The 12,204-nt window shown below is 47.7% G+C and overlaps 1 pseudogene; it reads left to right on the top strand.

Annotated features, from left to right (window-relative positions):
- Positions 1-7,093: 7,093 nt before the first annotated feature.
- LOC123124965 (uncharacterized) lies at positions 7,094-10,404 on the top strand (annotated as a pseudogene).
- The last annotated feature ends 1,800 nt before the right edge of the window (positions 10,405-12,204 follow it).

The following is a 12,204-nucleotide window of genomic DNA, read 5'->3' as shown; positions in this document are numbered from 1 at the left end:
GTGGTGGGTTGTGGCGGCGACGTCAGTGAGCGGGGCGGCGATGGAGCTCGGGCCTGCGGCGGGCACGGGGCGGCGGGCGCGAGCCGGGGTGAGCGAGGCTGTGAATGGGGGAGGGGCGGCCGCGCGCAGGTAGGCGGGCGCATGGGGTCTTGCGGGTGAGTGCGCACGGCGTCGGGACAGGAGAAAAGGAAAGCGGGGCGCGGGAGCTCACGACGAGGGGGGGCGGGGTGGCGTTCTGGGAGGCCGGCGACGCCATGGTCCTCCCACGAGCAGAGGACGTCGCGAGGAGCGGCGGGGGTCCTCGAGCGTGGCCGCGCTTGACGTTGAGAGGAGACGGGGATGGCACGATGATGAGGACGAGGCAGTGCGGTCCTCGGGCGGCGAGGCGCGGGCGACCGCGAGCGGAGACACCGGGGGCGGCGCAGCGCCCAGGTCGGGCCGGGGTGAGGAGAGGGAAGGAGGGGATGGATCGGGGTTGCTCCCCCGATCCACCGATCTAGATCGGGTGGGGGTGAGGGGGAGACGTGGATCGGGAAGTGGGGAGAGTGGGGGTTACGGGTTAGGGTTTCAAGGGTGGGGAGGGTAAGGTGAGTTGGGGGGCCGGCTTGGGCCAGTGGGCTGGTCGGCTGGGCCGTCTGGCCCGGTTGGCCAAGGGGGCTTTTATTTCCTTTTATTTTGTTTTCTGGTTTTCTTTTCTTTTTATTCTTTTTCCTTTTCTGTTCTATTTTAGTTACACTTTATTCTTAGTTTAGTAAAATATGACAATAGCTCCAAGTTAATGTTTCAAAACAACCCACTACCCTAAAAAGTTTCACCTCAAGATAAAATAGTTTATGATTTTATAAAATATCAAAGGCATTTATTTAATAGTTTTACCTACTATTTTAAAAATGTGGTTTCTCCACAATAATTACCTATGCATTATTTGGCAACACCCCAACATTTTAGTTTTAATATTTGAAAATCTTTACCGTTTGACTTTAATTCAATTTTGAATTTGAATCGGTTTTGAACTAACCCGAGATTAACTACAGTGACAGAGGTGACGTGGCATCATTAGCAGGGAATTATTGTAGTCTAATTATCCGGGCGTCACACCAGCATGAGCAGGGGCGGGACCGCCGGTACTACATAGTCGCGCTCTTGCTCATGCTGATCGCTCTTCTCTTCTACATCATGGTTTAGATAGAGATGATGAAACTTGTGTGTGTGCCATGACCATGCAGTTGCACTTATTCGAGACATGACATGATCGCACTTGTGTATCGCTATTTTTGAGATTTGATGATATTTGTGTTGAATAATGATGATGGTATGATGAGACTACTGTATGTCTATGATATGATGAGAATAGTGTATATTTAGTATGATGTGATGAAACTATTGTATAGAGCCTGTATAAATACACCATAAATACGTAGAGGGGTGCGAATTGGTGAAAGCATGAACATTAGCAGTAGCGCTGGAAAGCACCTAGCACTAGCGCAGGATTAGCAACAGCGCTTCCTATGAACAAGCGCTACAGATAGGTATCAGGAGCGCTGGTCCAAGAAGCGCTACTGCTAACAATACTTACCGGTAGCGCTGCCCATACCAGCGCTACTGCTACAACTTAGCTGTAGCACGCTAGCAGTAGCGCTGTGTCATGTCATATCATGCCATACATTGAACAACTTAGCTGCCCATATTTCAAGCGCTGCTACTAGGGTTTTTCCTAGTAGTGTCTCTATGTCATGTCATGCCATACATTGAACATCCTGAAATATTTATCTTGAATGGATATTAGGTCAATGAGATATATGTTGTTTTGAATTACCAAAACCACCCAGGGATTAGTTGCACTTTCAGGAGGGGAGGGGAGTGAAGTGGCTAGGGTTTGGTCCGGCGAGCGGATAAGGAGGAATATATGTGTGGTCCGGTGGGACAGCGTGGGCCGGGTCGACATGGCGGAAGCGCGTGGGCGCGCCCATATCCACTGGATATGAGGGGTGCCGGTTAGCCCAGGCGTGTGAGGCCTGTTTGAGGCACCCGTCTGGTTCGCATTTTCGTGACCGGTCAGTGACCGGGCCATCCGCCCGGACGTTTGAGGCGGATTTGAGGCGCCCGGCTGTAGATGCTCTTAGCACTCTCATGGCATCGGAACTGAAGCACCCATGGGAGATGATGGTTAAATTTTTTTGACGCTGGTAGGACGGTAATTGGAGAGTTGAGACGGTCGGAGTACGGCTGTTGGGGGCAATTTGGGAGGGATGTACTGTACTCCCTCCATTTTCAAAATATAGTGCGCGTGCGTTTCCCGAGGTCTAATTTTGACCATAAATTTAACCAACGAAACTGACTGCGACAGGAGAAAAAAATTATATAATTGAAAACTTCATCTGAATACGAATTCATTGGTATAACTTTTGCTCCCGCCGTAGTCGGTCTCGTTGGTTAAATTTATGGTCAAAATTGAAGCACGGAAATAGAGGAAGCACTATATTTTAGAACGGAGGGAGTATTAAACAGCTGAGAATTGGTATTTAAAAATCGTTGTGTCATAGCATGACATGATTGCGGGCCAGTTTGGTTCACTTCCCGGGCGTTGTGCGCCTGGCCTTGGGCCTTCCTGAGAGCTGCCTGGCTCCTGTTTGGTTCGAATCCTCATGACCAGGGAGCCAGCCTGGCCGGAGAACAAGGCAGAGCAATTAGCCTGGCCGCTAAACCAGTCAACTTGGTTAGCCTGGCCCAGGCAAACGTTTTTGGACGCCTGGGCTTGCCTGGAGCAACAGCGGTTGTGTAATCATATGGCTCAAGAAACGAGGTGTCAAGGTAGAAAATGAATCACTGTGTCAGGGACAAAAATGACTTTTTAGCGCTCTCCAGGCCAGGCCATGAACAAAACAGGGCACTTCTATGCTCGCCTGACCAGGCAGGTTTTTGAAATTCTCAGGCACATGCCAGGCAACAATATATCCCAGGCGTGGTGTCCAGGACACCAACCAAACTGGCTCTGCTTGCGTGGCTAGATGGTAAAGAGCAGGCCACTCTGACACAACATTGTGGTTTGATCCAGGCAGGTGCTGAAATTATTTTATTTCGGTAACAGTTGAACTATGTCTCACATGTAAGAGTAATAGGAAGGTGAATGAACTCACCATCAACTTAAACCTTTATAAGTAGTAGAAAAGAAAAGGGGCGCCAGCATTTTTGGATAAACTAGCTAAAGCATGGAGATAAACTAGCAAACATGGAGACCACAGTGATCGCGGGAGAGCTCAAATCCGTCGAACGGGGCGTGCTGGCGGTGGAGGGGGAGCTCGGGAACAGCGCTAGTCGTACGGGAGCTTGAACCCAGGCAGCAGGTGTTGGGGTCGCGGGGAAGCTTGAATTTATTCGGCGACGGTCGGGGGGTCGGTGGAGGAGGGGATGCTAGGTTAGGGGTCGCCGGAGCCAGGCCAATCGGGCGGCGTGCGGGCAAGCACACCAGATTGCGGGAGGGGGTTCTTCTCCCTACTTTTACTGAGAAATGCTCTTGTAGCAAAATTTCAGCTAGAAGGGTACGTTTTGGAAATGAAAAGCTATTTCTGTTAGAGCGCCATAAAGGTTCAGGTAGAGGGGAAGGGATAGGTGCACGTTAATTTCCTAGAACAAGTTTTACTTAGGATTTTATATGGGAAGTGCTAGAGATAATGTAACAAGTATTCTTGCACTTGGTGTGTGTGTGACCTGGCGTAGGGTGCTGAACAATTTGGTACTTGGTGCATGCATTCTGCCTGTATTCTTATCAGATACACTACTACATATGTTGCTTATACATAGCAAGGAAGGAAAACAAAAGATACATTTATTGCTCCAATCACATTGAGACTCTTGTACACGCATGCTGTTTGTTCGTCGTGACGAAGCAAGCAATAGCGTGTTCCGTACCCAATCTCACAGACCAGCGAACCGGAAACAGAGTTGGGTTATACTGTAAGCACAAAACAGAGCAACGCGATTCCTCAACAAATGCTGCACAGCCTGACGGACGGCATGGCCGACGAGATCATACGCATAACAGATCACAATGACTCAGTAGTTTTGGAACATTAAACATGTAACAGTGGTTTAAGGTGCCAACAGAACGGCGATAAGCTTCGGGACTACAGCAGCGAGAAGCGCCACTGAAACTACACCAGCTAAGGGGACTACAGATGCACTACGACAAGCACTCAAACCAAGCAAAGCCAACTACGGATGCAGATGCACCCCGACAAGCATCATGGTACTGAACCTGAGAAAGACCAGAAGAATCTTCCACTGCGGCCCGGCGGTGTCCTCCCTTCTCAGCTCCAGACCTGAAAGACGATCACCTCAATGCCCTTACCAATTAACCGAAGTGGGGAGGAGTTTGTATTTGAACATACCTTGATTCAGAACAGCTAGGGCGAGCCCCTCTGCAGATACCCTTCCACCAAGTTGTTGGTAGAACGAGAGAAGAACCGCATGCAGATAGGCGGCAAAATCCCTGTGAGGCTGAGAACCGACTTTACGACGAGCCATATTGCGTCGCCGCACATCAGACCAGACGCGACAGTCGGCCCAAGCTCCCTGGCGGTGGCGCCGTGCACGCATTCCCACACGAACAGGATGAGTCTGCCCACGCACATGTCGATGACGAACCGAGAGTGAAAGTACATTGGAATTGCCATGGCCATCGGCAGAGGCACAACCCTGGCCACCCTTGGCCCTGCAAGATCTCTCACCAAGTTGATCAAGATGGCAACCATGAAGAGCAGAACAAAGAGCAATATGCAGTGCCTGGGCAGCGACTCGATTCCGTGCACACTCAGGTTGGCTACGTTGCGGTACAAGAGACTCGGCTTCAAGGCGTACTCCGAGCTGTCCACACCAAATCCTTTGACGACCGAGTAGAAGATCCAAAATGTTCCCGGCGAGACGACGCAGCCAATTAGCACGCCGAACGTCTGGCTCACTGCGATGGACCTTGGCGATGTGAGTGTCATATGAGCAACTTTCATGTTGGACATCATGGTACTTGCTGTGTTGATCACGCCCCCAATAACACCATAGGCTGCCAGGCCAGCGATGACACCGCCTGTCACGCCTGACCATGCTCCGACAGCTAGGATCGCCACTTTGGCATACGTTACCCCGATGTTGAAATCGGTCAGTCCAAAACCGTAGATGGTGCAGAACGCCGCTGCTGGTGCAACTACGTAGAGCCGAGTAGTACCATGCCAATTGGGTGAAAATGTGTGGTAGCACAACAGTAGATATCAGGGCCAATGCTACGTAAGCAATCAACGCCAATGGTGTGGGTATCAGGTCCTCATACTGGTGCGCACTGGCGGAGCTATGTTGAGGCCGAGGGGGGCAACTGCCCCCCGGAAATTTTTTAGGGAGTGCTTAGATGAGATTTTTTAGCAATTTGTACCAAGCTCCGCCACTGCTGGTGCGGCGCTGGTTGTCAAACGTCTCATCTTCCCGTCTTCCGCGCACGCGCAGGGCATGGCCCGGATGAGGATGTACAGGCCGTCCCCAAGCATGAGCGCGCACGACATGGCGATCTGTGGAAATTAGAGTAAGATGGATATACAGTACTACCGATTATCTTTTCTTTGAAGAAGCAAAAGCTTACTTGATAACCTCCCATGCCGTCAAGGCTATATTCCTCAGAGTCCGCAGTGTACTATTGCCCCTTCTTGTGTTCCAAGAAAGGTATGATGAATCCGGAAGAGAAGATTGCTCCGACTAGAACTGAGTAGCTTACAATCAACGGGCAAATCATGCCAATGCCGACGTACATGCATTAGTAGAAAAAGGGTCAAATGTCAAGCACATTAGTGCCGGTTTGCTTTTGAGCCGGCACTAATGTGTGCATTAGTGCCGGTTCCAACGGCTAGCCGGCCGCTTTCATTAGTACCGGTTCGTGGCCGACCTTTAGCACCGGTTCGTGCCACGGACCGGTACTAAAGTGAGTGGTGGCAGGATTTTGTCAGTCCGGGGCTCCTCCAGCACCTTTAGTACCGGTTCGTGGCACGAACCGGTGCTAAAGGTCGTCCTACATAAACCCTTCGTCCACCCGAGCTCGCTCTGTTCTTCCCCTTTCCCCTCTCCTCTCTGTTCTTCCCCTCTTCCTCTCGAGCTCATCACACATTTTGCCCAAAATTTGTCAAGATTTGAAGGCCCCCATCCATTCAAATGATCACAAAGGTTAGCAACTTTGTCCTTTCATCTCTCATTGCTAGATTAGCTCTTGCAATGCTTTGTATAGTGATTAATTTATGAGTTTAGTAATTTGGGAGGAAATATATGTGCTAGTATTTGATTTATATGCAATTTGAGGTCAAAAATAACACTTAGTTTGCATATGTAGGTGTGGTTTACTTAGTGCCTTCTAAATCTCCGTCGTAACCACAGTCGATCGCCCGCACCGTTCCGTCGCCGGCACCACCTTGTGGTGAGCCTCTTGTTCATGAATGTTTTACATTACCAAATTGATGTTTGTGTGATTTGGATATATAGTTACTCGTATAATTATCTTACCCGTACGTTGTTTGTTATACATAGTGCCATGGTTTTGATATCCGTCCCCGTCGGCCCTCGTCCTTGTTATGATTCGGATGTGGTATATTCTCTTTTAAAACTAGTTGTTGCATTTCGTGTTTATGACAAATTATGCCCATCAAGTTGACATAGATATTTTTGTCTAGGAGGTTTGTGAACCGGAAATTCCAACCGACCCTATTGTCGAGAGGTTAAATTTAGTTGAAAGAGAAAACGAGTATTTGAAAGAAAAATTGAAAAGAATTGAGGGGGAGAAGATGGAATTGGAGTTGCATGTTGCCGATGTCGTCGATGATCACAAGATCAAGATGGAGAAAATGCGCTTGAAGATTAGAAAGATTAGAAAATATGCCATTGATAGTGAGGCTTGGTATCATTATGCTGTTGGATCAATTGTTACCTTAGTTGCGATCTTGATCGCATTTGTTGTTGCATTTAAATTCTTTAGTTAGAGAGTTATTTGTTTGTTGCATTTAAGTCTTGTATGAACTTTATGTATGAACTTGTATTAATTTGGTCTTTTCGGTGTTGTGTAATGAAGATGAGCCGACAATGGATGTACGATGACCGATGCTCTCCCGAGTTCATTAATGGCGTGCAAACTTTTCTGCTTGCGGCTGAGGCAAACAAGCGGGCGGATGGTTTTATGCCTTGTCCATGTTTAGTCTGTAAGAATGATCACAATTACTCTACGTCAAGAACCATTCACGTCCACCTGTTTAAGTCCGGTTTCATGCCCCACTATAATGTTTGGACCAAGCACGGAGAAAGAGGGGTTATGATGGAAGACAATGAAGAAGAAGAGGACGACGACAGCTATCCTGGCCATGGGTTCCCTGAATACGATGATACAACAATGGGGGAAGAAGCTGAGCCGGCAATGCGGGAAGAAGCTGAAGAAGAGGCATCAGATGAGCCCGCTGATGATCTAGGTCGGGCCATTGCCGATGCAAAGAGAAACTGCGCAAGTGATTTGGAGAAGAAGAAGTTGCAGCGCATGTTAGAGGATCACAAGAAATTGTTGTACCCGAATTGCGAAGCTGACAAGAAAAAGTTGGGCACCACACTGGAATTGCTGCAATGGAAGGCAGAGAATGGTGTATCTGACAAGGGATTTGGAAAGTTGCTGGTAATGATAAAGAATATGCTTCCAAAGGACAACGAATTGCCCGAGAGTACGTACGAAGCAAAGAAGGTTGTCTGCCCTCTAGGGTTAGAGGTGCAGAAGATACATGCATGCCCTAATGACTGCATCCTCTACCGCGGTGAGTACGAGGATTTGAACGCTTGCCCGGTATGCGGTGCATTGCGCTATAAGATCAGGCGCGATGACCCTGGTGATGTCGAGGGCGAGCGCCCCAGGAAGAAGATTCCTGCCAAGGTGATGTGGTATGCTCCTATAATACCACGGTTGAAACGTTTGTTCCAAAACAAAGAGCATGCCAAGGCGATGCGATGGCACAGAGAAGACCGTAAGAAAGACGGAAAGTTGAGAGTACCCGCTGACGGGTCGCAGTGGAGAAAAATCGAGAGAAAGTACGGGAAGGAGTTTGCAGATGACGCAAGGAACGTATGGTTTGGTCTAAGCGCAGATGGCATTAATCCTTTTGGGGAGCAGAGCAGCAACCATAGCACCTGGCCTGTGACTCTATGTTTGTATAACCTTCCTCCTTGGTTGTGCATGAAGCGGAAGTTCATTATGATGCCAGTGCTCATCCAAGGCCCTAAGCAACCCGGCAACGACATTGATGTGTACCTAAGGCCATTAGTTGAAGAACTCTTACAGCTGTGGAATGGAACAGGTGTACGTGCGTGGGATGAGCACATGGGGGAAGAATTTGACCTAAAGGCCTTGCTGTTCGTGACCATCAATGATTGGCCTGCTCTCAGTAACCTTTCAGGACAGACAAACAAGGGATACCGCGCATGCACGCACTGTTTGGATGATACCGACAGTATATATTTGGACAATTGTAGGAAGAATGTGTACCTGGGACATCGTCGATTTCTTCCGAGCAGGCATCCCGTAAGAAAGAAAGGCAAGCATTTCAAAGGTGAGGCGGATCACCGGACGAAGCCTCGCCACCGTACTGGTGCTGATGTACATGATATGGTCAAGGATTTGAAGGTAGTCTTTGGAAAGGGTCCTGGCGGACAACCTGTTCCGAATGACGCTGACGGACGCGCACCCATGTGGAAGAAGAAATCTATATTTTGGGACCTGCCCTATTGGAAAGACCTAGAGGTCCGCTCTGCAATCGACGTGATGCACGTGACGAAGAATCTTTGCGTGACCCTGCTTGGCTTCTTGGGCGTGTATGGGAAGACAAAAGATACACCTGAGGCACGGGAGGACCAGCAACGTATGCATGGAAAAGACGGCATACATCAGGGTCATGCCAGCTACGCTCTTACCAAAGAAGAGAAGGAAATCTTCTTTGAATGCCTGCTCAGTATTAAGGTACCGTCTGGCTTCTCGTCGAATATAAAGGGAATAATAAACATGGCAGAGAAAAAGTTCCAGAACCTAAAGTCTCATGACTGCCACGTGATTATGACGCAACTGCTTCCGGTTGCATTGAGGGGGCTTCTACCGGATAACGTTCGATTAGCCATTGTGAAGCTATGTGCATTCCTCAATGCAATCTCTCAGAAGGTAATCGATCCAGAAATCATACCAAGGTTAGAGAATGATTTGGTGCAATGTCTTGTCAGTTTCGAGTTGGTGTTCCCACCATCCTTCTTCAACATCATGACGCACGTCCTAGTTCACCTATGCGAAGAGATTAACGTTTTGGGTCCTGTATTTCTACACAATATGTTCCCCTTTGAGAGGTTCATGGGAGTCTTAAAGAAATATGTTCATAACCGTGCTAGGCCAGAAGGAAGCATCTCCAAGGGCCATGAAAATGAGGAGGTCATTGAGTTTTGTATTGACTTTATTCCTGACCTTAAGCCGATTGGTGTTCCTGAATCGCGGCATAAGGGCAGACTGGATGGAAAAGGCACGCTAGGAGGGAATCAAAAATATGTATGGACGGACATTCTCTCACTGAAGCACACTACACAGTTCTACAGAATTCCGCCTTGGTGGCTCCGTATATGGACGAACACAAGAATTTTCTACGCTCCAAACACCCGGAGCGGTCTGATGACTGGATTACACGTGAACAAACCAGGAGTTTCGCCGGCTGGTTGCAGACACGTACCATGCATGACGCCTCTATTGAAGATGACCTGTACTCGCTGTCCCAGTTACCATCTTCGAATATAATGACTTTCAAAGGGTACGAGATAAATGGTAATACATTTTACACGATCGCCCAAGATAAGAAGAGCACCAACCAAAACAGTGGTGTCCGCTTTGATGCAACAACCAAGACGGGAAAGGAAACATATTATGGTTACATAGAGGAGATATGGGAACTTGACTATGGACGTGGTTTGAAGGTCCCTTTGTTTCGGTGCAAATGGGTCAATATGACACGAGGCGGGGTAACGGAAGACCCGCAGTATGGAATGACAACAGTGGATCTCAACAATCTTGCGTATGCAGACGAACCATTCGTCCTAGCTAATGATGTGGCACAGGTTTTCTATGTGAAGGATATGTCTACCAAGCCGAGAAAAAGAAAAGATAAGGAAGCGAATGCATCATACGATGAGCCAAAGCGCCACATAGTTCTTTCTGGGAAGAGAAACATCGTGGGAGTGGATGACAAGACAGACATGTCAGAAGATTATGAAAAGTTTGATGAAATTGCTCCATTCACAGTGAATATTGACCCGAGCATCCAGTTAAATGATGAAGATTTTCCATGGCTACGGCGCAAAGGGACACACGCGAAGAAAAAGTTTCACACCCAAAGATCTGGGATGTGATCGGCTTCACTATCATCACTTTCTTCTGTGTTTCACACCCAGGAGGGAATCTCTGTAATAGTTAGGGTAGTTATGTGTTTTGGCATTTGAAACGCGAAGAAATTTTATGTGCAAACAAATTCTTTCATGCATTTACTGATTTTTTCAGCTAAATGACCCTGAAATTGAAAAGCATTTCAAATGAACTCAGAAAAGGTTGAAAGTTGGCATGGTATCATAATTTCACCCACATAGCATGTGCAAAAAAGTAGAGAGGGTTACCGCAAAAACTGGATGCACTTCGTGTACAAAATGGACAATCTCATTCGAAGTATCAGGGTTTCGGACGAAAACTCATCCGTTACAAAGACATTTCATTTTTTAAATAACCTAAGCATTACCAAATTGAATATAATGATAAAACACACTAATATTAAACATAAGAAAAAAGAATCACTGAAAAATCTATTTTCAAAGTTAAGTTATTCACAAACTAGTGATTCATACAAATTTCAAATAATTCAAAATGTAAACTATTCAAATTTGTAAACTACCGGCACTAATAGAAAGTTTGTAAATTTTTGTACCTAAAGCAAAAATATTCACAAAGAAACTCTAAATACAGCAAAAAATAACTCAAAATAAATAAAACAAAAATAAATAAAGCAAAAAAATAAGAAAATAAATAAGCCCGCCTACTGCGCCACAGCGGCCTGCATACGACTAGAAACCCAACCTGTTGTTGGGCCAGGATGCAGGCCCGCAAAGGCCCAGTAGGCCCACAGGGCAGCACAGAACATTTAGGCCCAGTAGGCCTGCTTTGGAGAGGAGCTCGAGAGAGCTACCGCACTGGGGCTTATAAACCAGTGCGGACGCCCCTTGGCTAGCGAGGTGGGACTAAACATGACGTACCGCACCTGCGCTAGCGCACCCCTTTAGTACCGGGTGGTGGCTCAAACCGGTATTAAAGGGAGGGTCTTTAGTACTGGTTGGAGCCACCACCCGGTATTAAAGGTGGGCGCTTCCCGCCGCTTGGCCTGGCCAAAATTGACCTTTAGTACCGGTTGATCGCTCCAACCGGTACTAAAGGCCCATCCTATATAAGAAAACACTTCAAAAAATTCAGTTTCTCATCTGCTTCTTCTCCTCTGCCCCGTCGCCCCCCGTCGCCGCCCCCGTCGCCACCCCTCGTCGATGCCCCCGTCGCCACCCCTCGTCGACGCCCCCGTCGCCGCCCCATCCCCGTCGTCGCCGCCCCGGCCGTCCCCGTCGCCGCCCCGTCCCCGTCCCCGTCGTCGCCGCGCCCCGCCCCGTCGTCCCGTGTCGTCCCCGCCCGGCCCGTCCCCGTCGTCACCGCCCCGTTCCCATCCCCGTCGTCGCCGCCCGTCGCCGCCCCCCGTCGCCTCGCCTCGCCGGTGAGCTCCTGCCCCGGCCGCCATGTCCACACACACACACACACATTGTTTTTTAGTTTTTTAGTTATAGAAATTTTTTCTGTTTTTTAGTTATAGAAATATTTATAGAAATGTTAGAAATTTTTCTGTTTTTTAGTTATAGAAATATTAGAAATGTTAGTTATATAGAAATGTTATAAATTTTTCTGTTTTTAAGTTATAGAAATATTTATAGAAATGTTAGCAATTTTTCTGTTTTTAGTTATAGAAATATTAGAAATGTTAGTTATATATATAGAAATGTTAGAAATTTTAGAATTAGTTTTAGTTAGATGAATTAGATTAATGTCAAATTGTTAGAATTTGCATATAGAATTTTAGTTATCACAATCCAATC

Source organism: Triticum aestivum, chromosome 5D (genome assembly GCF_018294505.1).
Source record: "Triticum aestivum cultivar Chinese Spring chromosome 5D, IWGSC CS RefSeq v2.1, whole genome shotgun sequence".
NCBI lineage: Eukaryota > Viridiplantae > Streptophyta > Magnoliopsida > Poales > Poaceae > Triticum > Triticum aestivum.
This window is presented reverse-complemented; position numbering and strand designations above follow the sequence as displayed.